Raw genomic sequence first — 26,327 nt, 5'->3', positions numbered from 1 at the left:
CTTGTTCAAATATTTTAAAAACACTACACAGGCCAAATAAAGCAGGTTTGCTGGCTGAAGGTGGCTTGTCAACCTCCAGTTCCAATCCTCCTTTCTCCATTTGTTTCCTAGGTGATCTCATCCAAGATTGAGCCTTCATTTACCATCTCTATACCAAAAATGCCACATTTTCATCTCTGACTCATAAATTCAACTGCCTACTCACCATCTTTGCTTGGATGGCTCAAACTCATCTCCAATTCAGTTTGTCCAAAATGAAATTAATGATCTTCTGACCCTCCACCCCTCCTCCACCCAAAAGTGGAGTTCTTATTGCAGGGGGCGGGGGGTGGGCTGGTAAGGGGAGACAAGACCAATGTGACTGAGGTATTGTTAAAAGAAAAAACAATCAGGAAGTCAAATATAAGACTCCACTGAAATTCTTTTGTTACTTCAAATATTCAAGAAAGGCATTTGATATCTTAATTCATCTAAATTTGCAATTTCCATTTTCTACCTCTTCCCAATTTAAAGACCCTTTAGAAATATAGTTTCATACCAAAGGGAGAAAGATTGTCAAGGACTGTCCAAAGGTGCTTTTTCTTGCTTGTTAGCACAGCTGTAATGTTCTAGCAAACGTATTATCAGATTTGATTCTTAACAACAACCCAGGAAGTTGATAAAGCGTATTTCCATATTTCATCAATCTAAATAATCACTGACTGAAAGACGAAACATTATTTTATGCACCACTATATTAGAAAAACACAACAAATTAAACCAAAACCTATGCACAGTGAAACATACCGTTTTCAGATATATTAAAATGTAAAATAAACAAAATGTATGTCTTAGAATCTTTGAAAAATGTTATCATAAGCCTCACTTTTCAGATAAAGAACCAGAGGCTCTGAGACTTGCTTGGAATGGACTTGAAGCTATGGGGAGCAGTTTCCTCTTTCCCCCACCCCCAGCTGGGTCTCTAGGTCTGAATGATCTCTAGAGTTTCTTCTGGAGCCCCAAAAGCTTTTCTGATACAAAGTTGGCAAAGGAAAATCAGAACTGAGTCAACTCAATACACGCTTTTAAACTGACGTGGATTCTAAGACTGAGGATAATTTAGAACTTTTCTCTTGCTCCTAGATTGCCTGGGAAATACTGCTAGCATAAACAGCAATACACACCAGGCGTGTAAGAAAAAGATTACATCGTTAATTTCACCGCTAATTCAGTAGGATTGGCACAGAAACTTATGGTTGACTATAAATTTTAAGTATTCACAAGACGATTTTCACTTGTGAAGGGATATTACCGGGCACCTAGTCAAGCTAAAACTTTCATTCCTTGTAATAAAATATGTCCATTTAATGATTTTGCTTCTTTGTTTCAAAAAATACCCATTTGGAAAGGTGCCATGTTATATCTAATTACTGCATACACTATTGCAAAGCAAATGTGTAAGCCTAAGAGTTTTAATCAGTCTGTGCAAGAAGCCTTTTGATTTGAACATCCAACATTCATTAAAAAAATTAAAGAAAAAAAGCAATTCAAAACAATTATTGCAAAAGCCAAGGAATGCAGCGTGTGGATCTAGATAAGACTGAATAGGCTGAATTGATGACCAAATTTAAGTGTAATTGTTTTTACATTCTGTATTCCCCACAGTACCTAGAACAGTGTCTTAAACCACAAACTGCCTCAGTACACATGATGAGACATGCAGTAAGGAAAAGGAGAGTCCCTCTGTAAATGTTCCTTCTTCCTAGGTCTGTTCTGGCTCTGGAGGAGAAACCATCTAGTGAATTCTTGGGGGTGAGCCCACTGTGAGCCTATCTTTGTACGAAAGGCACATCGAATTTAATACTGCAAGTCCTCAAGGAGCTAACAGTCTAGTGAGTACAAACATAAGAGATATGCAGGTAGCAGATTATCTTTAGGTATGCTTGTAACTGAGCAATATACTCAAATGTTTTAATATCACGTCCAACCGGCAATGGATGTAGAATTAGGAGAGCTAGTGCTGCTTGAACGAGTCAGTTCTCTGATTCTGTTTCCTTAGTTATTACCTACCCATCCCTCAGGGCTACTGCAAAATAAATTAAGGTAGGAGAAAATCTTTTGCAAATCTTAAAGCATGATACAAAGTAAAGCATTATTAGGGGTACTAATAAAATGTCCTATTGCCCAAAATATTGCAGGGATTTCTTTTTGAGGTCCCTTAAGATGAAGGCAGAGGGCTCTTTCAAAAATGCAAACCTGATCATTCATTTCCTGGTTTAAAGACGCCTTTTTGCCAAAGGATAGATTCTCAACTGTTTGGCTTGGTAGATAAGGCTCTTCAAAAACTGGCTCCCTCTGCAACCCCATCTCTGGTTTTACCTCTCAAAGACCACAACAAGCATACAATGGCTGCCTGATCACATTCTCTTCCACACTTCTTTGCCTTTGCAATTTTGGTGAAGTTCCTGGATGTGATTATCTCACCACTCCCAGGACTCCACAGACTGCTATTATAGTACTTTCCACATTATCATGAGGTTCTGACCTTGTCCAGGGCAAGAAGGGGTTGGGGGGGGGGGGATGACAATGTTTTCTCCTCCCCCATACCTTGTACAAAACCCAATCTACAGCAGCTCAGTAAATATTCCTTCAGTGACAGCAAAGGAGATCCTCATTTGCCTATCACAAAAAGTGGTGCCAAGGAGAGAATCTCAAGGGAAGGCTGTCAACTGAAAAAAAGGCTTAGAGGCCCTAATAAAAACCCTACAGGTCCACATCTCTTATCCAAATGCCCTAAGGCCAGATGTGTTTTGGAATTCAAAAATTTTGACATTTTAGAAAGGTAAAATGTACCTTCTCCTCCCAGTGGAGTTTAGGTCAGCACTCCGTACGCAAACACAGTAATACTTCCGCAGGGGAACTTACAAATAACCATGCTAAAGGAGATAAATGAATACATAGGCTCATTCATTCAAGTCCTGTCTCGCCACCAAATGGGTTACAAGAGCTTTCAGAGCCTTTTGGATTTTGGAATTAGAGAGAAGGACTAGTGGATCCATACCACCTGATTTGTATACACAGCTCTTTCAAATCCATTTTCTTGTTTGCTCAGAAATATACTACGGCAGGCTAACCTATGTTCAGGCAACAAATAAAAGTGGCCATATACCCAAACGTCAGCAGACAGGCTATAGAATACTCTGAGAAGGGGCTCAGAGGCACCCACACATGGTCATCATCACTGACAACTACAGCAGTCTCTGAGAATAACAAAACAGAAACAAAAACAACAGCTACAGAAATTGCTAAATCCAGCACTGAAGGACCAGGTAGGAAAAGTGGTAATCCACAGAGCAGGAAATGAAGGTATGAATGATTTTGTAAGCAAATAATAAATATTGTTAGGAAGTCCTATCACTGATTTCTAAAGGGCTGACCAACTGTGGGCACAGAAATGCACACATACAAACAACGGCATTCATAAGCTAAAATCGAGCTGTCCCAGACCAACTGGACTTGCTTCCATGTGAAAATAGAAACAGCAATGCATGCTACCTGCTCTCTCAGACTGCCGAAAGGAACAGAATAACACCACAAATAAATATATAGAGATAAATACATATATTCTTCTAAACCACCAGAAAGATCCCCATGTAATGCCTCACATGAAAAACTCAGTCGGTGGCTCAGTCGGTTAAGCGGCTGCCTTCGGCTCAGGTCATGATCCCAGGGTCCTGGGACTGAGTCCCGCATCGGGCTCCCTGCTCTGCGGGGAGCCTGCTTCTCCCTCTGCCTCTGCCTGCTTCTCTGCCTGCTTGTGTTCTCTCTCTATCTCTCTGTGAAATAAATAAATAAAATCTTTAAAAAAAAAAAAAAAGAAAAACTTCTTTTAGAACCAAATGCTGGCAGGAATAAAACTTTCCCTAAGAAATAGGGAAATGCTTTCCTTTCTAAAAAGAAGGACGAAATAATAAGAAAGAGGAAGGAGAATGCGTAATCCCACTTCCAATAAATTCTAATACCTGGACACCCATTTGTGTTTACCTATGAATATAAAAGGTTTCATTTCAGGGAGAAGGAAAAAGCTGCCTCAACATTTCTAACAGGCACCTCTTGATTCCATCACACACCAGAGGCCAATACTAACAGCAGTAGCCACCATGTACCCTACTGAGCCTTCACTATATACAAAGTAGGGCGCTGAGTACTTTGAAGGTTTCCGTTGATCCTCATGTTATCAATCCATTCTATACATAAGAAACTAGATCCTTCAGGAAAGATCCCAGAGCTTTTAAGAAGGAAAGCCAAATGACTATGATGTTATCTCTTGCCAATTACTTGGTTTCTACTCCGATAAAAATGGCATAGCTCATTCGCAATAGCTCACACTTCATCCCCTACTAGACACCATTTCAGTAAGCATGTAGCAGAAATAACTCTCTTGTCCACACCTAAACCCCTTCCCATGCATCTCAGATAAAAACGTGTTCCCTCCCTTCTCCCTCCGTCTGTCTCTCTCTCTCACCCTACTTCTCAGAAGTTCTCCTTGAATGTGCTCCATCCATCCATCCATCCATCCATCCATCCATCCATCCATCCATCTCCTTCTGGGCACCTATCATATACCAGGCAATGAAAATACAAAATGTGGAAGTCATGGTCCTATTCCTCATGCAAGCAAATAATCATACTTGAGTGTAAGTCACATATGGCACAGGAGTAGCACAGATCATTTCTGGCTCAGGGTGCAAGTTCAATGGTCACGGAAGACTTCAAAGAGGTGGTAACCTTTGACTGGGTCTGAAGAATGATGGCAAAAATGCAAAATAGACAAGGAAGAGAAGGGCATTTTAAGGCCAAAAGAGTGAAGATGAATGATGCTATCAGGGTGCTCCATGTCCTTCAGAACAGTGAAAAATGACAATGGGGAGACAAAGCTGGGAAAGAGGGATAGGCTACCGAGAAGCAAAGATCAACAAGCCCCAGTCCCCAAAGTCTAGTCTTCTGTGCCTGTCTGACCACAACACCCAGGACAGCATCCTACCCCACAGGAAGGGGAAAAGGGAGGACATGGGGCTGCTGATTGGGCAAAGGAAGCCAAGGTGCTTACCAACTCACTAGGAGAGCCTGGCCACCTCTTCCCAACACCCCTCTCAGCATCCTTACTCTTAACATAGCCCTGTGGTTTCTAAGAACTCATCTTTTGCCCTTTTTAAGGCCAATATCTGCCAATTAATCGTGACCCTAAGACCTTGGGGACAAGACACTCTTCATCCTGAGGGGCAGCTCTGAGGGCAGCACAGGAGAAAAAAATGTTCGCTGAGTTGGGCAGGGAGCAGGAGAACTGATTTTAAATAGACAGCTTTTAAAGGGAAATAGCAAGATCATAGACCACCAGTTAGAGAGAGCTTCAACATCCACCTAAACACCAGGGCACAATAAAGACTGACAGAGCTGTTGGGTGTTTATCAGCTCCTCCTGGGCCTTTAAAGCAATAATCCCCATGCTTTCCGAAATGGCTATAGCTTGTCTCATTCATCTGATTCATGGACTCCCATCACCTCTTCAAAAGAAAGAACAAAATCCTGTTGCTATAAAACTTGTTCTTTATTTTTAATTAAGGTGGACTTAAATGTATTATGAGAATTTCCTGACACCCTACCCTGTATGATAATTAGACATATCCTGATTTCCTACACAAACTCAATAAAAAAAATCACAAATCCAAAAATTCACCCCTTATAAAGACCAAGATGATTGAGAAAGTACAGTATGTTTTAACACAAATGCAAGTGGAAATTTGGCTGAACCAGACATAAAATATTGGTACACTTCAAAATTACTTTTTCATATGCACAAATAATATTGCTAAATTCAGTAAATATTATTTATAGAGCAATAAATTTTTATATTAATTTCAGAACAAGACAAAAATCACTGCTTGATTTTCCCCTTGTACTGAACCAACTAAAGTTTTAGTTACCACAAGGAGACAACTTCTAAGAAACGATGACCTTAAACTGAAAGTTAGATTTAAAAATGAAGAATCATAGATATATTTTAAAGTTACAGAGAATCACAATGAGCTGAGGAATCCAAAGACTGGAATTAAGAGTCCTGGGTTTCCTCCTCTTACACTGCTGGTGGGAACGCAAACTGGTTCAGTCACTCTGGAAAACAATATGGAGGTTCCTCAAGAAGCAACTGCATTACTAGGGATTATCCAAAGGATACAAACATAGTGATTCGAAGGGGCACAGGCATCCCAATGTTTATACCAGCAATGTCCACAATAGCCAAACTATGGAAAGAGCCCAGATGTCCACTGACAGATGAATGGATAAAGGAGATGAGGTATATACACAATGGAATATTACTCAGCCATTAAAAAACAGCCATTTGCAAAGATGTAGATGGAACTAGAAGGCATTACGCTAAGTGAAATAAGTCAATCAGAGAAAGACAAATATATGATTTCACTCATAGGTAGAATTTATGAAACAAAAGAGATGGACATAGAAGAAGGGAAAGAGACGGGGCACCTGGGTGGCTCAGTCATTAAGCGTCTGCCTTCAGCTCAGGTCATGATCCCAGGGTCCTGGGATCGAGCCCCGCATCGGGCTCCCTGCTCAGCAGGAGGCCTGTTTCTCCCTCTCCCACTCCCCCTGCTTGTGTTCCCTCTCTTGGTGTGTTTCTCTCTGTCAAATAAATAAAATCTTTAAAAAAAATAAAAAAATAAAAAAGCTTGATTAAAAAAAAGAAGGGAAAGAAATAAAATAAGATAAAAACAGAGGAAGGCAAACCATAAGAGATTCTTAATTGTAAGAAACAAACTGAAGCTTGCTGGAGGGGAGAGGGTGGGGGGATGGGGTAACTGGGTAATGGCATTAAGGAGGGCATGTGATGGAATAAGCACTGGGTGTTACATGCAACTGATGAATCACAAAATTCTACCTCTGAAACTAATACTACGCTATCTGTTAAATTGAATTTTAAAAAATAACAAAAAAAAAGAATCCTGGGTTTCCTATCGATTCACGGTAGGATGGTACACCCTCCGTTTCCTTGTCTGTAAAATGGAGTACACAGAGAGATGAGAACGTGGAAGAGAAGACAATGGTTAATTGGATATCTGAGGCCTTTTCCTGATTTAAAAAAGCTCAATGAATTTTATAATATACACAGAATAGATCCTCTCTAGAAAGAGAATTCCATTTCAACCAGAAGATAAAAGCTTTAGAATCAAAGAAAATAAAAACGGAAGACATGAAGTGCTTCAGTCATTTGAGTACAAGAGTAAACAATTTTCATGCAAATATCAGCTTATAAAATAAAAATGACTCCGTGGTACAAAATATTTTTGAAAGACGCCTATATGGATCTTCCAATTTTTTGCTTAGTTTTGTATGTCCTAATGCACAGGACAAACAAAAACAATTTGGCATGTGCCATTATTTCCCATCTTCCCTAGTTATTTTAAGAGAGTAACATGTTTATCAGTAGCACATGTAGGACAACAGGCCAACACAGTAGAGTAGAAATACCGCCAGATTATTCTTGGACCCTAAAAAAGAGCCTAAGATATGTCCTGCTTCCAAATAAAGGGTGAGAAGGATGATGGTATCACTGAAATCCACGAGAAAGTGGAGAGTAGAAAATATAGAATAAGTACAGTGGTAAAGACAGAAAGAAAGAAACTAGTGTTCCAGAATGTCTGGCGTGACAGAGAAATGACAAAGATAAGAAACATAAAGAGGCTTGAAATATAAAACCTGTAAGACAACAGAGACACAGGAGGAAAACAGACCTGCTGGCAAATCACTTTGAACAAGATCACCAACGTAGTGGAAGCATTCCGTTCTGTGTGGAGAAAGCACTGCGGGAGCATTGCTCCCGAGGACAACCACCGCTCCAGAATTGCCTCTCTCAAGCGTTCAAGAAGGTTGGTGGTGAGAACCATACGTGCACTGAGGATGGAGATTAAGGAATCATGTGTCCACAGCACTCTCTCCATCCTGGGGCTGTGGCTTGCTTTGAGCATCCTAGAACCTGAAATCTAAAACAATCTCAACAAAAAAGAAACTACATCTATCCCTCACTCATCCCTCCCTCAGTCTGCGGACCAGTCAGCAGAATCACACCAACCCAAACCCACCCATCGACTCACCATTTTAGGGACGGTTTGGGTGAAAACAGAAACACAGCCATTTACCTGTGCAAGAGCAGCCACCCAAAGAGACCCCATCTACCAAGAGTCAACAGTCATCACTGTGCCCAGCGCACTCTTCGCAACAGCACCCACTAGTGGTGGGGAGGAATACAAGGGGAAAGGAAACACGTTGACAGAATCCTTCAAATTATGTAAAAACCCTATGCATTTCACAAATTATTAAGTATCACCCTCACAGCCACCCCCCAGAAGGCTGGTGTTCTTGAAAATTGAAGGCATATCTCCACATGGCTAAATGCCTCCGGAGTTCTACTCCAGCTATGGAACTTTTCTCTTGCCCCAACCATACTAATTGGTTCACGAACTGTAGCTTCTCCTAATGCACACATGCCATGGTTCTAAAGAAATCTCTCCTACTCACATAATACAGTAAACAGAAGCTAACTGAGTATGTACCATAGAGGTAACACTGTGAAGATTCAAAATTAAATTAGAAAAAGATCCTGCTGGGGCACCTGGGTGGCTCAGTCGTTAAGCGTCTGCCTTCGGCTCAGATCATGATCTCAGGGTCCTGGGACCCAGCCCCGCATCCGGCTCCCTGCTCCGCGAGAAGCCAGCTTCTCCCTCTCCCACTCCTCCTGCCTGTGTTCCCTCTCTCGCTGTCTCTCTCTCTGTCAGATAAATAAATAAAATCTAAAAAAAAAAAAAGAAAAAGAAAAAGATCCTGCTATCAGACAGTGTAGAGTCTACTTGGGGAGACATTGCAAGGTCTACGGAATGGCACCACCATCACCCAACCATGAAAGCTAGAAACCAAGGAGTAGTTTCTGATGCCTCCTTTTTTCTCACCCTAGACTTCCAACCCATCACTATATCTAGTCCTATCACCTCTATTTTGCTAAACATTCACCCAGTTCTCTCCATCTTCACCTCTCTGGTCAGGTGATCGTCATTTCTTCCTAAATGACTACAAAAACTTCAAACTGGTCTAACCACATCTCCTTTTGGACCCCTACGGTCCTTTCATCCATCCTCTTCCCTGCAACCAAAGTGATACCTCGACAATTGGATCACTTCAAACCCATGCTTAGAAAGCCTTGTGACTCTTAGGAAAAGACTCTGTCTCATACTCCTTATTGTTCATTCCCAGCCACAGGGGCCTTCGGCGGTCCATCACTCATACCAGGGTCCCTTCCACTGTGGGGACTTCACACATCCGTCGCCTCTGTAATGCCATCTCCTGCCCCTTTAACCCCGACTCATCCTTCAGGTTGCAGCTCAGCAGCACTTCCTGAGGAAAGCCACCCTGATTTCCTTGACTGGGCCAAGTCCCCTCGAACACATACCTCTCCCACAGAACCCTTGGGACAGCTGTCATTTAACATTCCACGCAATTATTTTTGTATACAGTTTCTTTTAATAACTGTGATAAAAGCGGAAACCGTGTCTGGGTTTTGCAGGTACCTTTGCTGAATGAAAAGACAGAGATAAGATCAATACGAAGCAAAATGGAAAACGTGCCCTGAGAAAGATGCAAACGACTCCTGCAGGATTTAAACCAGACCTCTTGCCTTTTACAAGGGGTCCTTCCTGGGAATTTCTCAAGGTCTCTTCTCCCCAGCATTGCACTGTGACATGGCATTCATAAGAGGAAGGGAAGGGAAACTATCATATCTTTTGCTGTCCTTCCCTCTCCCAAGTCCAGAGATGAAGGAAGCAAGGGAAGAAGTAGGGCTCCCATATAGGAGGACAGTGGCCCTGTCTACGTTTGTCTTCAATAAAGGCAGGGCAAGGAGGTAACAGCCCCAAACTTACTGAAACAGCTATTCTGGGTAAAACTGCTCCTAAGAACCCCTGACAAATCCATCATCTCTGTGGAAGACTTTGCAGGATGTAGGTCAGCCACCTTACACAGACTGAGTATCACTGTCCCTCCTTGAAATGGTGATGGAAGTCTCTCTCCTTCCTCAACAGTCCATTTCTTCTTGAAAATCTGCTGCAATTAATTTCCCCATCGTCCATCTAAACTGACTGCATTTAAAATGCGGGAGCTGCCCACATTGATACACCTCTTATTAAGAAATGTCTGCCCTTCCCTCTTCCGATTCCCAATGTCTCAGGAGCAGCCCTAGGTTCTGTCCAGCCGCTCCAGTTGCTCACTGCCTCGGGACAACACAGCGTGGTGGTCAAGAGCCTGACCCAGGCTCACAATGGTGGGCTGTGGACCCCAGGACCAAGGAACTGTGGCCCTGGTTTCCATAAAATGGGGTGAATGACAGCACCTCATTAACTGAGCTGGAAGAATCCACGAAATACCTTTTTGAAGATCTAACTGGCTTTATTAAATGATTCATGAATTGGGCAGCACCCCGTCTCTCAAGAAGGAAGGCATTCCTCCACAAAACATTCCTACCACAGTGCCTGACGCACTACATGTGTGTGATGATTAACTATTAGTATGGTTAATATATTAAGGAAGCCTCAGGTATTCACTGAAATGAGCTCCTTACTCCCAAACCCAGAGGCTTATAAAAAAAAAAAAAATCTCTGTAGAAAAATTCTCAGAGTAGAACTCTAGACACTTGTACCTGTAAGATAACACAGTGACCTATAAGGAGACAGTGCTTGCTGTAGCCCTGCCAGAGACGACAGTGGAACCATGACCTACATCCTAGTTACACATCCAGGAACTAGTCATTAGTTACACCCACTCAAAAAATAAGGATGTGGGTGGCTCTTCCCCCTCCACCCCCCATCACAATGTATATCTTGTGTTTACTCAGTGTACTGTAAAGCTCAGAATACAAAGCACTATTTATAAGCTTCTTTCTTTTGGCAGGAGGTGAATACATTCAGACATCCACCAGCCAAGTCCAAATCTGAGATGTACAAACTACACACGTATACAGGATAACGGAATCTGCTAAGAAAACAGGGAAGGCGGCCCCAGTAGGTAGGTCTTCACAGCCACTGGGGACAACTGCTCCTTAGTAACACCTGGCTCTTCACACCTGCACTGAAATCCTCTACAGGAATTAAATGTGGAAGGAAAATGAATATTTTACCAGGGAAAGTTTTCATTAAAATAGCCTCACATTTTTTTTTCCCTCAGGCACCTCATTTTATCCAGGGAAAGTTGTGTGAATATAAATGAAATAAATTTCTAATCTGCATAGGAAATGATTTGGTTATCTGGTTACCCATCACCCAGGGCTTTGTCCTGAAAACTGAGGCTGTGCAGGATATAGGTGCTAGGTATAAAGAAAGCCACTAAATGAAGAAACCATTCTACTGTGCTATTGCAAGAGAAGTCCAGAAGCTTCTTTGTCACTGCTTTGAGCCAGAAAAATCAGTTGTAGCTTCTGCTTTCTATGTGTTCAGTTTTTTTTTTCTTTAAGATGTATTTATTTGAGGGCGCCTGGGTGGCTCAGTTGGTTAAGCGACTGCCTTCGCCTCAGGTCATGATCCTGGAGTCCTGGGATCGAGTCCCGCATCGGGCTCCCGGCTCGGCAGGGAGCCTGCTTCTCCCTCTGACCCTATCCCCTCTCATGCTGTTTCTCTCTCTCTCTCTCTCTCAAATAAATAAATAAATAAAAATCTTTAAAAAAAAAAAAGATGTATTTATTTGAGAGAGCGAGCATGTGAGCATGCAAGTGGGGGGAGGGGCAGAGGGAGAGAATCTCAAGCAGACTCCATGCTAAGTGCAGAGCCTGACGTGGGGCTCAATCTCACAACCCTGAGATCACGACCTGAGCTGAAACGAAGAGTCGGATGCTCAACCAACTGCACCACCCAGGCTCCCCTCTAGGTACTCAGCTTTTAGACAACATTTCCCAATCTTGGTGGAAGAAGGCCAGCCTGTTGGGGTCCATGAGCCAGAAAGGGTGAGAATAAGCCTCTGGGATGGCCAAGTGTATTCCATGGCTCTCCGAGGACCCTCATATCTCAGGGGCAGCTGTTTGCCCCAGGATCTATCAGAAAGCAGTCTGCCCAGGGTATTCTTTTCAGGGATCATTTCTGAAAGTCTGCACCACATGCCAAAGGCATTACCTTACTCAGTTTCAGACAACACTAATGGATGACTTTAAGATTAGGGATGAATGACTATTAAAGAGCCCAGCAATATTCTGCCTCCACTGGTCAGATTTTATATAAGTACTCCTCTCGAAAAAGATTATATTCTATGCAAAATATGGTTTCCAACATTGACAGTATTCATCAACATGTCTTGTCTTAAGAGTGTTTCCTGGGCGCCTGGGTGGCTCAATCAGTTAAGCAGCTGCCTCTGGCTCAGGTCATGATCTCAGGGTCCTGGGATCGAGCCCCATGTCAGGCTCTCTGCTCAGCGGGTGGTCTGCTTCTCCCTCTCCCTATGCTCATGCTATCTCTCTTGGCTCATTCTCGCGCTTTCAAATAAATAAATAAAATCTTAAAAAAAAAAAAAAAAAGGAGTATTTCCTGGTGGCTGCTTGCCAGCCAGGAAGAACAGTAGGCAGAGTGAGGCCTACAGGTCTGACTTGTCCCGCCAGAACCAGAACGTTGAAAGGCCTGAAGCCTCTTCCATGAATAGCAGGGCCTCAGAGATTGTGTTTGGGAAGGACAAGTGCCCTGAAGCCTGACTGACTTCTGTCCCCTGGGGCAGTTCCTGGGGGTCTATAACAAGGACGGGGGGTGGGGGGACCAGACCTTCACCATCAGCACATGCTTTTCTGGCTGCAACATTCTGAAGTTCCTTTAACACTTTGTCCGAGGGGAGGTAGGGTGAGGAAAAGCAAAGCCAGTGGCCCTGGGGTAAGACAGAGCGAGGTTTGACTCCTAATCATGCTCTCTTTCTCTTTCTAAAATCTCTGACTTTCCATCTCTAAGGTGGGGACACTCAAGAGCAGTAAGCAGCTCCTAGGTTACTGTAAGGATGAGAAGAGATGGTGAAAGTGGGGCACTTAGTACAGTGTCTTCTCCCTGCGAAATCTTCCTTCTTCACCCCTGGAGGGAACTTCCTCCCTTATAGGTAAGCCTCAAAAATAAGGTTTTGTTTTTAAGTAACCTATGAAGCACCCTCCTGATTCACTGGACTGGGTTCTGGGAGGTCTTCTGCTATTTCCCAAAATCAAATACAGGCTCAAAGGGCATTTTTGAAACAAAGTAAAAATAGACAAAACAAGGTACTCGAAGCAATTCCAAAAATGTTTTCAGCAACACTTCTGGAGTTGGGTGTACAATCATCCACAGTGACTGCCATAAAAGCCAAATTCATTTATAGGTTAAGTACCTTTAAGCTTTCAGGTGACCTCACAACTTTACAATTGCCGTGAGTCACAACTTTTTAGCAAGTTCCACACTAAGGGCTTTATGCCTCTTCATATCCTCATCCTACCTCATCCAGCTGTGACTCCCACAATGGGGACTCTCCAGATACTGTGTTGGAGAAAACAATCAGACACCACCAACAGGTGACCCCCATTACTACAGATTTCAAGGACGTCTCATAGATGTTTCTATGGAACTCTCTTTTTGTTTTTTTTTTTTGTTTGTTTGTTTGTTTGTTTTTAAAGATTTTATTTATTTATTTGAGACAGAGAGAATGAGAGACAGAGAGCATGAGAGGGAGGAGGGTCAGAGGGAGAAGCAGACTCCCTGCCGAGCAGGGAGCCCGATGCGGGACTCGATCCCGGGACTCCAGGATCATGACCTGAGCCGAAGGCAGTCGCTTAACCAACTGAGCCACCCAGGCGCCCATCTCTTTTTGTTTTAAAAAGTAAAACAGGGGTACCTGGGTGGCTGAGTCAGTCAAGCGACTGCCTTCAGCTCAGGTCATGATCCCAGGGTCCTGGGATCGAATCCCGCATTGGGCTCCCTGCTCATCTGGGAGTCTGCTTCTCCCCCTCCCCCTGCTCATGCTATCTCTCTCGCTCACCCTCTTTTAAGTAAATAAATAAATCTTAAAAAAAAAAAAAAGTAAAACAAACTACACAATTGAAAACCAGGCAAGAGACCTGAACAGGCACTTCACAAAAGAGGATATCCAACCAGCATACACATGCAAAGACACTAAGCTTCACGCGGTGATATGGGAAATACGAACTGAAACCGTAAGAAGAGACCTCTACACAAACATCTGAAATAGCTAAAATGAAAATGACTTTGACTCAGATTATATATTGGCAAGAACGTGGAAAAAGGGAACTCCTGTTTCGCACCAGATGGGGCTATAAATTTGAGTGATGACATACTGGAAAATCTCTTGGCTGTATCTACTAAAGCTAAATGTACTCCTGTCACAAGACCCAGCAAGTATATCCACAGGCACATACCAGCAATGCATACCTACGTGCACCAAAAGACCTATCTACATGAATGCTCACAGCAGCTTTATAACAGCCCCCAACTGGAAACAGCACAAATGTCCATAATTAAGAACTGTGGTATACTGATACAACAGAATATATAATCCAGCTTCTGCTCCATGAGCAATAGGCATGACTCTCACAACATTGCGAGAAAGAAGTCAGACACAAAAGAATACAAAAAAATGACCATTCTCATACAAAATTTAAAAATTGGCAAAAGTGACCCATAGTGTTAGAAGTCAGGACAGTGGCTACCATGGAGGAGGAGGTTACCAGCTGGCCCACGGAGAGATTCTGGGGTGCTAGTGGCACTTTCTCTCTTCATCTGTGTTAAGACTAAATGGATGTGTTCGTGGGGTGGAAATTCCCTACATCGGACCCGTGTAATCTGTGCTGGTTTCTGTGTGTATATAAAGTTCCCAAAAACCCACTTTTTTTTAAAGCAAACCCATCTAAATGCCTCCTCCTGTGCAAAGCCAAACAGGGCAAACTTATTCAATTGTCCCTTAGTATAAATGTATGGGAGCGCTTGGGCCTAGTGCGAACAGCAAGAGGCACCGGGTCCATGGGGCGCCTGGGTGACTCAGTCGTTAAGCGTCTGCCTTCGGCTCAGGTCATGATCCCAGGGTCCTGGGATCGAGCCCCGCATCGGGCTCCCTGCTCCGCGGGGAGCCTGCTTCTCCCTCTCCTACTCCCCCTGCTTGTGTTCCCTCTCTCGCTGTCTCTCTAATAAATACAATAAAATCTTTAAAAAAAAAAAAAAAAAAAGAGGCACCGGGTCCTGCCCCTCACCCGTGCCTGCCCCCAGCCCCGAACTGGGTGAGCCCATGACTCGGAGGGAGTTTGACTCCCTGGGCCTCACTGCTCTCATCTAGAGAAACCAGTGGGGTAATGATGAGTCTTGGATAAAATCCAGGGAGGGCACTCTGTAGACCATAAACTGGCAGGACATTATCACATACCACAGCAGACGCCGTTGAGAAGCAGGAGAACCTGCGGAGAGTTAGGGAGATTTTGAGGAGCTCTGGGGGGTTCCTTTTAAGAGTTTTAGGGGCCAGTAGCGTAGGTTCTCTATTCATGAAATTTCCTTTCAATGCCAACATGAGTTATTACACTTTCCGTTCGCACAGCTGTCTCATGAACTGCTCTGTAATAAGCTTTCCATCATAAACAGCACTTTTCAGCCCACATTTGGAAATGATACACACTCTTCAACTGTAAAGTAAGGGTAAGTACCCAACAGTACCCGTCTCTGAGGGTGGGTCATGCAGACAAAAGGAATCAGTATTTGTGAAGTGCTTAGAATCGTGTACTATGTTAGCACATAATAATCTCTAGGGAAATGTTAAATACTAAAAATAAGAGACTGACAGAAAAACTAATGGACTACACAGTGGAGGGGAATCCCGGAAGAAAGCAGCTGTCCAGCTCAGTCTATTTCTATTGATGTCAGACATGCTAGGCCCCGGGGATACAAAACTGAAGATCCCAGCCTTGGGAGGAGTTCACAGCCCAGTGGATAAAAATCAGCTACTGGATAGATCAGTGACTACGTGGTTGGCAATGTGGATGAATTTGGAAATACGTCCATTTTATGAGCATTGGGCTCTTTTTATAAGCATCAAATATCTACCTTTAGGGTAGGGTTGTTGTTGTTGTTGTTTTTAAACTATTGTTATAGTTGCGTAACGATTTAATTTTAAAAGGCCTTAATTCAGGAACACCCAGCTTTATATACCTGGCTCCTCCTCAGCAGCAGGATATCTATAGGGTAGATGAAATTCTTGAAGGATAATAGGAACTTCTCAACCACTAGATACTGCTGGCTTTCACCTGACACCATGTGAAGCAACATTTTCCCCGGGCGGTCTGAAAACAGAGAGCTGGGTGATGCAGACCCTCTCTGACCAAGCTTCCTTACCCACCATGGTCATGAGAGGCAACGAGATTAGAGCACACACCCTCACTCGCCTCAGAAATCGGATCTTTCCCACTTCCGAGCAACACTCCACCTCCACCTTCTGGAAGGACAGTAAGTGCCAGTGAGGCCTAGTGTGTTGGGCTTCAACCTGATTATCTTGTCTTTGATTATTTGATGTTGGTGCAATGCCTAGCCCCAGCACTGTAACAAAGCGAACAATCTCGTTCTCTTCAAAATCGGGCATGAAAGATCCACACGTGTCAATCCACAAAACAGTCAAACAAGAGGGTGAAATGGGGCCTCACAGGATAAATTACCATCGTAGGGAATGCAAGGGAACGCAAGGAATCGCAGGCTGTGAAGGCTTGGAGACTAGCTGATTTACTGCACTTGGGGTTTTGTTAAAACCTTAGGAGCTATTCGTGTCTATTTTTTCCCAGCAGAAAGTGAAAAGGATCTGTCCACTTAATTGAAATGCAAACACGATCTCTTATTTCCTCTCACTTCAAATGATGATAAAGGAGATGGAAACAGAAGTTAGCAAGCCCCGACTCACCTGTGTAACCCCACGCAGATGCCCACTACCTCACTACCTCAGCCAGCACTGGGGAGTGACGGGACATCCTCTTAGAGCTCAGAAAGCCCTCACAGGCCCTACTCATGACAGCCGCAAGAACCAGCCCCGTGAGCCAGGCCGGCCAGGGCTACTGGTGTCCCCAGGAACATCAAGGAAACGGAGACCCCGTGAGGGCAAGTAACACAGGCCCCAGGTTGGAAAATTACAGCCAGTGCCAACATTTGGTTCCTACTTCTTCCTCGTCACTTGTTTCCCATTAACTTAATTCAATCCAAACTTTCCAGAGTTAACAGACTCATGGAAGGCAAATTAACGAAGCGCCTAGATTTTCTAAAGTCAACAATGAAGCAAATATTTTCACCCTCATCCCCAGAAACTTTCACCCATGCTGCTCATGAAGTGCAGTGGTTTGCATCTTAGCTCCCTTCATTTCCTACCATCTGGGAAGGAGATAAAGGTCACTAAGTGAGTGGGGGGAAGGCAGCTAGGCAGGGATGGGCAGAGACCACCATACTAAGGAATGGGAGCACCAACTAAGCAGCTCAGCGATGACCTTCTGGTCAAATAGAAACCAACACTGGGGTGCCTGGGTGTCTCAGTCGGTTAAGCATCTGCCTTCAGCTTAGGTCATGATCCCGGGGTCCTGGGATCGAGTCCCACGTCGGGCTCCTTGCTCAGTGGGGAGTCTGCTTCTCCCGCTCCCTCTACCACTCCCCCTGCTTGTGCTCTCTCGCTCTCAAACAAATAGAATCTTTTAAAAAATAAAATACTTGTGCTCTCTCTCTCAAATAAATAAAATCTTAAAAAGAAAAAAAAAAAGGACAAATCAACTCCATCAAAGCCAAGTAAAGACTCAACACCTAAAAGTTATCCGGACTCAGCTGAGACTAGCATAGTGACTTTACCAAAGCTACAGTAATTTGAAAACCAATAAGCAAATGAATCCTGAGGACCAGGATTCATATTTCATCCCCTCCATCCTCTCCCCACCCAAACCCCATCCGCACAAATCAAAAACCTCCGTGAAGCCCTTGGCTTTCTTCCATATATTCTTTTCCCTTAGTCCTAACCATGGAATTCTTAGCCCTTGAAGGAAGGAGAAAGCAAACAGGCAGCGTTCCAGGCCCATCAGGTTAGGCACTTTTCTGTGAGCTAGGTCTCTCACTCTGATGTTACAGATAAGAAAGCTGTAGCTCAGATGTGACTTACCTTGCCCAAGTGCCCCAAGCAAATTAGTGGCAGAGCCACTATTCAGAGCTACTCAGCTCTGTTTTAGTCCAAAGCCATCTGCTCCACACTGCATCGGTGTCTACTCAGAGTGATCCATGGCCCAGCACTAACCACGGCTGTGGGAGCTTGTTATAACTGCAGGATCTCCGGCCCCAAACCAGGCCCATGGAATCAGACTCAGCACTTTAACAAGATCCCTGGGTGTTTGTGCCCATGAGTTCGAGAAGGCCAGCTATGTCACAGTGCTGAAGAGGGAAGAAACATCTCTGCTGGCGGGATGGCAGCCTCAGCTCCAGTGGTGTTAAAAACTCCTGTAGTATCATGACTCTTGGATCCAAATACACTGATGCTGTGTAATGCCGAGTAGCACCTGAACCATGCTCCAGACAGATTTTTTTTTTTTTAAGGGCAGTCTTGACAGAGCACCACAAATGAACTGGAAGATGACACTAAGACATCTATCATAGTCAAATCTTAAGGGAGAAGCTAAGCCTAGTGCCCTTTGGTGGTTCACAGTAAGGAAGCCCACATACGGAATTCGTCTCTGGAGGGAAGTCCAGAAACATACTCCAATCTGAAGATCCCAAGGCCACAAAAACTATCCCACTGACTCAGGAGCCACTTGGAACAAAGTGCTTTTAATTCAGCGGAAGGACTTTGGATCAAAGAGTCACAGGAAAACCCTAGAAAGACCCCAAGACAAGCAAGGACAAAGGAATCATCTAGGTATTTTTTTTTTCCCCAAAAAGAAAATCTGGCCTGAAACGAATACGCTATTCCTAGATCTCTCTGACCACTTTTTTCTTACCATTCTCCTTTCACTCCAGGCTTCTCGCTTTTTTATTGTGATAGAATTCATACCCCATAAAATTCACCCTTTTAGAGCGTCCAATTCAATAGTTTGTAGAGTATTCACAAAGTTGTGTAATTATCACCTAATTCCAGAAACATTTTTCATCACCCCAAAAGGAAATCTGTACCCATCAATAATCACTCCCCATTCCTCCCCCCCCATGCCCCGGCAAAACACTAATGTACCTTCTGTCACTATGGATTTGCCTGTTCTGGACATTTCATACAAATGGAATCATACGACAGTGGCCCTTTGTGTCTGGCTTCTTCCACATAGCATGTTTTCAAGGTTCATCCATGTAGCATGAATCAAACTTCATTCCTTTGTATGGCCGACTGGTATTCCATTGTATGGATACCCCACACTTTGTTTATCCATTCATCAGCGGGTGGGCATCTGGGCTGTTTCCACCTTTTGGCTGTTACAAATAATGCTGTTGTGAACATTTGTGTCCAGGTGTTTGTGTGAACATGTTTTCTGTTCTCTTAGGTATATGCGCAGGATTGAAACTGGCCCTCAGGTACCTCTGTGTTTAACATTTTGAGGAACTGCCTGTCTTCCAGAGCAGCTGCACTACTACGTTCCCACCACCAATGTAACGCAGGAGGGTTCCCATTTTTCCACAGCCTCACCAACAATTGTTCTTCTATGTCTTTTTGATCACAACCATCCTGATGGGTGTGAGGTGATACATGGTTTTGATTTGTACTTCCCTAATGACTAATGGCGTCCACCATCTTTTCATTCGCTTATTGCCATTTGTATATCTTCTTTGAAGAAATGTCTATTTAAAGGCTTTGCCCATTTTAAAATTGGGTTGCCTTTTTAATCGCTGAGTGGTAAGACTTCTCCCTTCATGCTATTTTTTGAAACTCCAGTCACACCCTCTCTTCCTGGAAAGCTCTTCTTCCAAATACCCAAGACTCTTCCGCGGGACTTCCCTCTGTACTTGGACCCGCTGTCCCCTAAAGGCCTAGAAACACTTTGAGTCTCTCTTTGTTCCCAGGTGCCCTTCCTTGTTTTTAATCTGAGTGTTGGGCCCTCCTCTTTCTCCACAAGTAGCTCTTCTGTGGTCCCCAGAACTCATGGCTACTTCAGTGAATTCACAGAATCAAGAAAGAGCAACAGGTTCTTTGACCACCAACACAGACTCACTCAGTCTCACTCTGTGTGAGGCATGATCCTTTTCCTGTGTGCTCTGAAAATTATTTACATTCAGGCACAGGCACAAGCCTTCATACTCCTGCTCCATTATGCCACCAACCTAAAACGCCCCTTCTCTTCTCTACAAAAGTACAACCACCCATCATTTACATTTTCACAGTTTATCCCCGCCATGGAGATTTTCTTCGCCACCACAGCTTAAAATGGTTTCTCTCCACCCTGAAATATAGTAATCACCTAGAGACTCCATTAATCAATTGATATTCATTATTTAATGAATGCCCCTATATCATAGGGATAAACTAGGTGAAACCAGCCCACCCATAGTTGATGTTAATTACCATATTAGAATTGTTGGGATGTGCTACTTTGGTAATGGAGTATTAGAAGATCCACACATAACCTCAAAAATGTTGCATTCTGGGAAACGTTTAATTGGTTAAATATAACCAAGATTTTGTTGTTGAGACTTTTAACTCAGAGACTTTGATATGATGATGCACATGTTGAGAATCTCTAAGAGGGAAAAATAACAGGCAGCGCTTCCACATTGATCTGCCCTTTTCAAGAGCACACCTATTAACCACCACCCCAATAGGATTCTTCTGATGTACTCTGGAAACTGCTAAGCTAATTCAATTGTTGCTTAATTCTATCAGCTGGACAGCATGGAGTGGAAACCATATTTTCTACCTGCATAAGGAATCAAATTTGCTTTGTTTTAGAATATTGTCAATTGGAAGTCACTCTATTTCCATGTCAGTTTACAGAAAAAGAAAAAAACACACATTAAAAGTGTTCATAATTTTGAAGACCCATCCAGATTTCTGAAATTGGAAAATGATAAAATGTGGAGGAAAAAAATGTATTTTAGAATTGCGTTAGCACCATACAACCCAAGTTTTAGTTTAAGCACGCTCTAGGAAGGTGGTGGAGAACAGTGTTCCCGGAATGGGCTGTGACTCTCTCTGACCCAGAACCATCCAAGGACCAAAGAGAAATAAGGTATCGTAAGGACAGTCTCACAACAGACTTACCCAAGGGAGCGAAGATACCAAGTGGTCATGTGCTAAGAAAAGCTAATGACAGAGATAAGGAAAGAAGCCTCCCCCACACTGGAAAGGCAAGCTTAGCAGGGAAAAGTAGGGGTAACACCCAAAATATAAACATCAAGTTATGGGAAAGAATTTTAAAATAGAAACGTTCCCTACTCATGTTAAGTAGAAGAAACCATTTAAATTAGCTAGTGAATCTGAAGAATTATAACCGGAAGGTGTTTCTTCACTGTGTGCTGATTACCATCAGAAAGACAGGCAGGGGCCTTGCAGTTTTATCTACTAAAACACTAAATGGTACACTTGAGTTTTTGAATAGGTCTCTGATTTTACTGATAGGTCTTTCTAGTGCTAATCATATTAAAACTAGAACAAAGCACAAATGGAGAGCTAAGATAAAGCATGCGGTCAGCCGGGATTCCGTTTGGCAAGGCAACACAAGAACTTATTAAAGTGTTCATCTCCTCTTACACCTAGTCATTTGGGTGCTACATAAACCTTATTTTTTCTGTAGGATGTCATCTCAGGAGCCCTCCCAACTCAAGCAGGCTCCCTCCCAAGGCCTCTCTGATACAAAGAAGTTAAAGTTCAAGGCCACAACTAGTCATGGTGGGCTCACAGCCCAGCACGCTAGCTTGGGGGACAAGGAGAAGAGCTTAAGATTGGGTTGTGCCAAACAGTGCTTGATTATCAGCGAAATGATACCGAGAGGCTGATACTGCACGGCTGTCCTGAAAGTCAGCCTTCCTCCCCCTCAGAGTGAGAGAGGATCTCAGTCACGGACAACACCACCATTCGACAGAGGAAGGGAAGGCCTCTGCCAGGTCTGACCACCACAGAACATCTGTCATAGAGTATACCTCACCTTCCCCCACCCCGCCAGGTCTGGGTAAGCCGTTCATTCAGAGAAGGCACCACATTGCCAGGGCTTTTTTTTTTTTTTTAACACCTGCTTATTCGACCTGCTCTCCAATCTTAAGGTTCAAGCTGCCCTAACTTTATGCATCCCCTCCACACAAATGTCTGAGATCCCCAAAGAAAGGAAGAGGGTAGTTGTTGGATTTATAAATATTGGGGTCACCAATCTCAGTCTACTCAGGAGTCACCTAGTAACCAGGGACTGAGGATTTTACAGTGTGTGATTTCTGTGTGGGTAAAATGCATTCATTTGAAGAGCAATCAGAATTGCAAAACTGGACAATGGTAAGTGGACACAGGTACTGGAAATATAGTGTTTTAGGTAAGTTCCAAAACACCCTGTCTTACCTGAAGTATTAAAATAATTGCATTTCAGAACAAACCTCACCTCTTTCTCTCTCTCACACACAGCCCTCCCTGCCATAAGTCAGTGATTTTATTGGCATGGTCCCTGGACTTAGCAGCACTGGCATCACCTGGAACTAGTTAGAGATACAAATTCTTGGGCCCCCCTACCTCCACCCTAGACCTAAAGAATCAGAGACTCTGCCAGCGCAGGCCAGCAATCTTTGTTCTAACAAGCCCTCCAGTTGACTCTGATGCTCACGCTTGAGAATCCCTGCCCTAGGATTAGGGAAGATGCAGCACCAGGGAGGCTCAGGAGCCCGATAAAACCCTTACTAGCTGAGTGAGAGGAAATCCCACCCATTCTTGTCTCTGGTGACTATTGGCTCTTAATCTCAGACTGATGAGGGGTTGAGTCCTTAGTTCAAGGTCACTGTTGGAGACCAAGTCAGAGCTCCAGCCCAGGGTCTGCTGACTCATCAGCCTTAGGTGTCTTCACAGGGGTCTAGCTGACATGCCAATTCTGGGGCCCAGGACTCTGAACATTGGTAAGGCAACCCTGGAGCTCTCCTAATCTACATCATGCTTCTTCCCTCAGATAAATATGAGAGCTCGAGCCTCAATCCTTAAAATCAAGAGAGGTGGATTTTAGGAAAAGAAAAAAAAAGATACACAGCTATTTCCAAAGACCTGAGCAACTAAGCCTCTTGGTGAGGAGTGGGTAGAGGGGAGAAGAGTTAGGTGTCTTGGTATAATTAAAAGAATTCATTAATTCAGAAAAACTGAGTAAAGAGCACAGCCACAATAAGACCTGAACGGTGCTTTCAAGTTTTCTTAGAACCTTCATTTCTATTATCTCACCCAAGTCTCAAACAATCCTGCAATGAAAGGAGATAAGGCCCCTAGCGTCCCCATTTGATAGAAGAGGAAACTGAAGTTCAGAGTGCCTACTTGTCTGTCAGCTATCAAGCTAAAACTTGACCTCAGGTCTGACTCTAGAACCTGTGTACCCACGCCATGTGATTTCCACAGCTGGAAATCTGCCCCAAAGCAGATTAACCCCAAGGAAAAAGCAAAAAGAGAAACATACAGCAGAAATGGTGAGCCCCTAAAGCATGGCACTGGAGCAGTGTGTAGGTGCCCCTTTAAGAACTTAACACACAAACCCAACAGCCAAGGTGTTCAGCCAAAAAAGAAAAAAAAAGGAGAGAAAGAGAGGCATATTTCTAGCCTGCATAATCATTTCTGGACCAATTCCCACTAGCAGCCTCTGAGGCGAACAGCGGCTCACTGCCTGGCTGAAGCTCCTCCACCACCACTAGCCGCCTCCCCCCCTCCCCCCCCAGGGTTATGACAGCGCAGCTCTGACTTGTGTGCAGGCAAAACCCCAAAACTCAAAACAAGAAGTGAAAAAAGTGGAGCTAGAAGAAACCAGCAGCGTCCTCCACACCCCGGCAATCTGCACAATGCCAGTTCCAGGGTCCTGGGGTAGCCTGCAACGCGATGTTAGGAGCCCGAGGGGTGAGGAGGACATTCTGGTGGACCCACTGGCCCTATTCTTTCCCACCCAGTGTCTGAGGAAGAATAATAAAAGAGAGGACTCGTTATGAAGTCCTGGGGCCAGAGCCCAAGGTAGATACAATCCAGGCACCCTCTCCTAAGGAGCAGAATGTCAACTCAAACTCTCCACCTGGTCCTTCCCTTCAAGTCCTGTCCTCTGCGAAGATGAACAGGATGGGGTTGGCGGGGTGCTGTAAACCTGAGGAAAGGCTGGAGGAGAAACTGTACCATCCGCCTACCCCAGACATGTTGCCCCATGTGCGTGGGGCTCGATTCCGACCCGCGCTACTCGCGCTAACTCGAAACCCCGCGCCCTTGACCACGTCGGAGGTTGGGGAGGGGGCAGCGCCCAGCTACACGCCCTGAAGGTAGGGAGCCGTGCCGCCCGGACAGCCTACCTCAGTTTTGGCAGGAATGATTTTCCTAGAAGACGCCACGGAAGCGAAGATCTGGTGATTCGCGGATTTCAGCCAGGGGTGAGGAACTCAGCCCAGGGGCGCAGCGACCCACTCGGCTCCTCCACACTGGGACCTCGGGGCGGCACCCTCGGGACTCATCCTACCGCGGGGACAGTGCGGAAAGAAGGGCTCCATCCTCAACTTTCTCGGAGGAAACTGCTCCGCTCCGCGGCTTGCCCAACCCTTCCCGCACACCGGGTCCCAGGTCTGGGGAGAACCAGGGACCGAGTCCCTCACTGCGCGCACAAAGCAGCTGCGCCTGGGCGCGCAGCCCCCTCTCCCGCCGCCCGCCAACTTGAACGCGTATCTCTGGGCGCCTGCCTACTCCTCTGGCCCCGCAACGGGATCGCTGCCCCGGCCACCCGCATCGGACCGAGCGCGGGGCGCCCTGACCGCCGCGGCTGCTGCAGCCGCATCTCCCCCCACCCCCAACCCCGGCCTGGCCTCTGCCTCGCCCGCCCGGCGCCCCACGCCCCGGCCCTACCGTGCAGCCCGGCTGGTGCCCGGGCAGTGCCAGTGCGCGGCACGCGTCCCAGCCGGTGAGGCTCCTCCCCGGGGGCTGTCCCGCGCGGGGCTCCGAGCTCCGGACAAGGCTCGGCCCGCCCGGGCGCTGGCTCGCCGCCGCTCGCGGCTCCCGCGCCGACTCCCGCTGCCGCGCGCCCAGAGGGAGGGGTCGGGGGGGGGAAACTCCCGGCAACTCCAACTCCGGGCGCTGGAGCTCCAGCTGCAGCCGCGCGCCCGCCCGCCGCCGAGTGCGAGCGCCTGCGAAGCAAACCTGCCCCCGCGGCCGCCTCTGAGCATGCCCAGTGCTGCCGGGGGCGAGCCCGAGCGCCCTGGCCCGGGGCAGAGAGCTGCGGCTGGGAGCCGGGGACCCGCCCCGGGCTCCGGACCGCGGGACGTGGGGCGGGGGAGGGAGGGACGGGCCAGTGCCTGGGAGGGGGCCCTGGAGCCAAGCACCGTGGGGGGGGGGGGGAATCGTGTGCGGAGGGCAATGCAAGTTTCACGGGTTGTGAGAAGTTTGTGGGCTGGAAAGGTAAGCTGCTCCTGTGAGTCTCTCTGCAAGATTGTTTGAAAGGACAAGGAAGTATTTATTCTAACAGTAGAGAACGAGTGGATCAAGCACATGGGTTTTATCCAGTGCACTCAAGCCTGGGGTTGCAAACCCAAAGCGCTAACGGGGCCTGGCAGGTAATGCAAATAAGTGAGCCAGCTAGGACGCGGAGCGGTGGAGAGGGCTCTAAAGGCACACTGTTCTAAACGCCCAGTGCTGTCATGGAAGAATTCAGGCCTACCTTTGCTAGATTTTCTGATTTTTCAAGGAATGACAGAAAGTTCGTTTTTTTTTTTTCTCATGGAAAACATCCTGATTTTTACATCTTGATAACAAGTACAGGTTTTTAACAACACTGGAGCAAACAAAATATACCTGGGTTCCTTCTCTGCTCGGCCCCACAGAGAGCTAATTTGAGGATTGTGATTTCTGCATTTTTTTAGCAAAGAGGTGCTGAGTGCCCACTGTGGTTTAGGAAGGCACTGGAAAGGATCCAAGATGATTCAGATGGCCATCAAAGTCCTACCAGTTACTAAGGGAAATGGATTTTCCAGACAGAAGAGGGCTAGGGATAGGTGCTGGGGCATTCGAGAATAGAAATTACTGGTGTGGAAAGGGGTAATGAGAACTAACTTTTGGGAAACATCATTAATAAAAGTATCCAAGGGGGAAGTCACTGCAGGATCAGTTAACAGTGCC

At 45.2% G+C, this 26,327-nt stretch overlaps 1 protein-coding gene across 4 annotated transcripts in view; it reads right to left on the bottom strand.

Annotated features, from left to right (window-relative positions):
• STXBP6 (syntaxin binding protein 6) overlaps positions 1–25,297 on the bottom strand; it is a 244,853-nt gene extending 219,556 nt beyond the window's left edge. Inside the window, exons 1-2 of one of the 4 annotated variants that reach the window (XM_034994188.1) lie at positions 25,062–25,150; positions 24,518–24,677 (exon numbers count right to left, since the gene is read on the bottom strand). The gene's annotated coding sequence lies outside the window, so the exon portion shown is untranslated. Of the gene's footprint in view, positions 1–24,517; positions 24,977–25,061 lie in introns of those variants that run through there. The other 3 variants (XM_034994192.1, XM_034994189.1, XM_034994193.1) reach the window with 3 other exon arrangements.
• Between the last annotated feature and the right edge of the window lie 1,030 nt (positions 25,298–26,327).

The sequence above is a fragment of the Mirounga leonina genome, unplaced genomic scaffold, assembly GCF_011800145.1.
Source record: "Mirounga leonina isolate KUSES-001 unplaced genomic scaffold, KU_Mleo_1.0 Mir_91, whole genome shotgun sequence".
In the NCBI taxonomy this organism is placed as follows: Eukaryota; Metazoa; Chordata; class Mammalia; order Carnivora; family Phocidae; genus Mirounga; species Mirounga leonina.
Note: the sequence above shows the minus strand (reverse complement) of the source record. Positions and strands in the feature narration are given on the sequence as shown.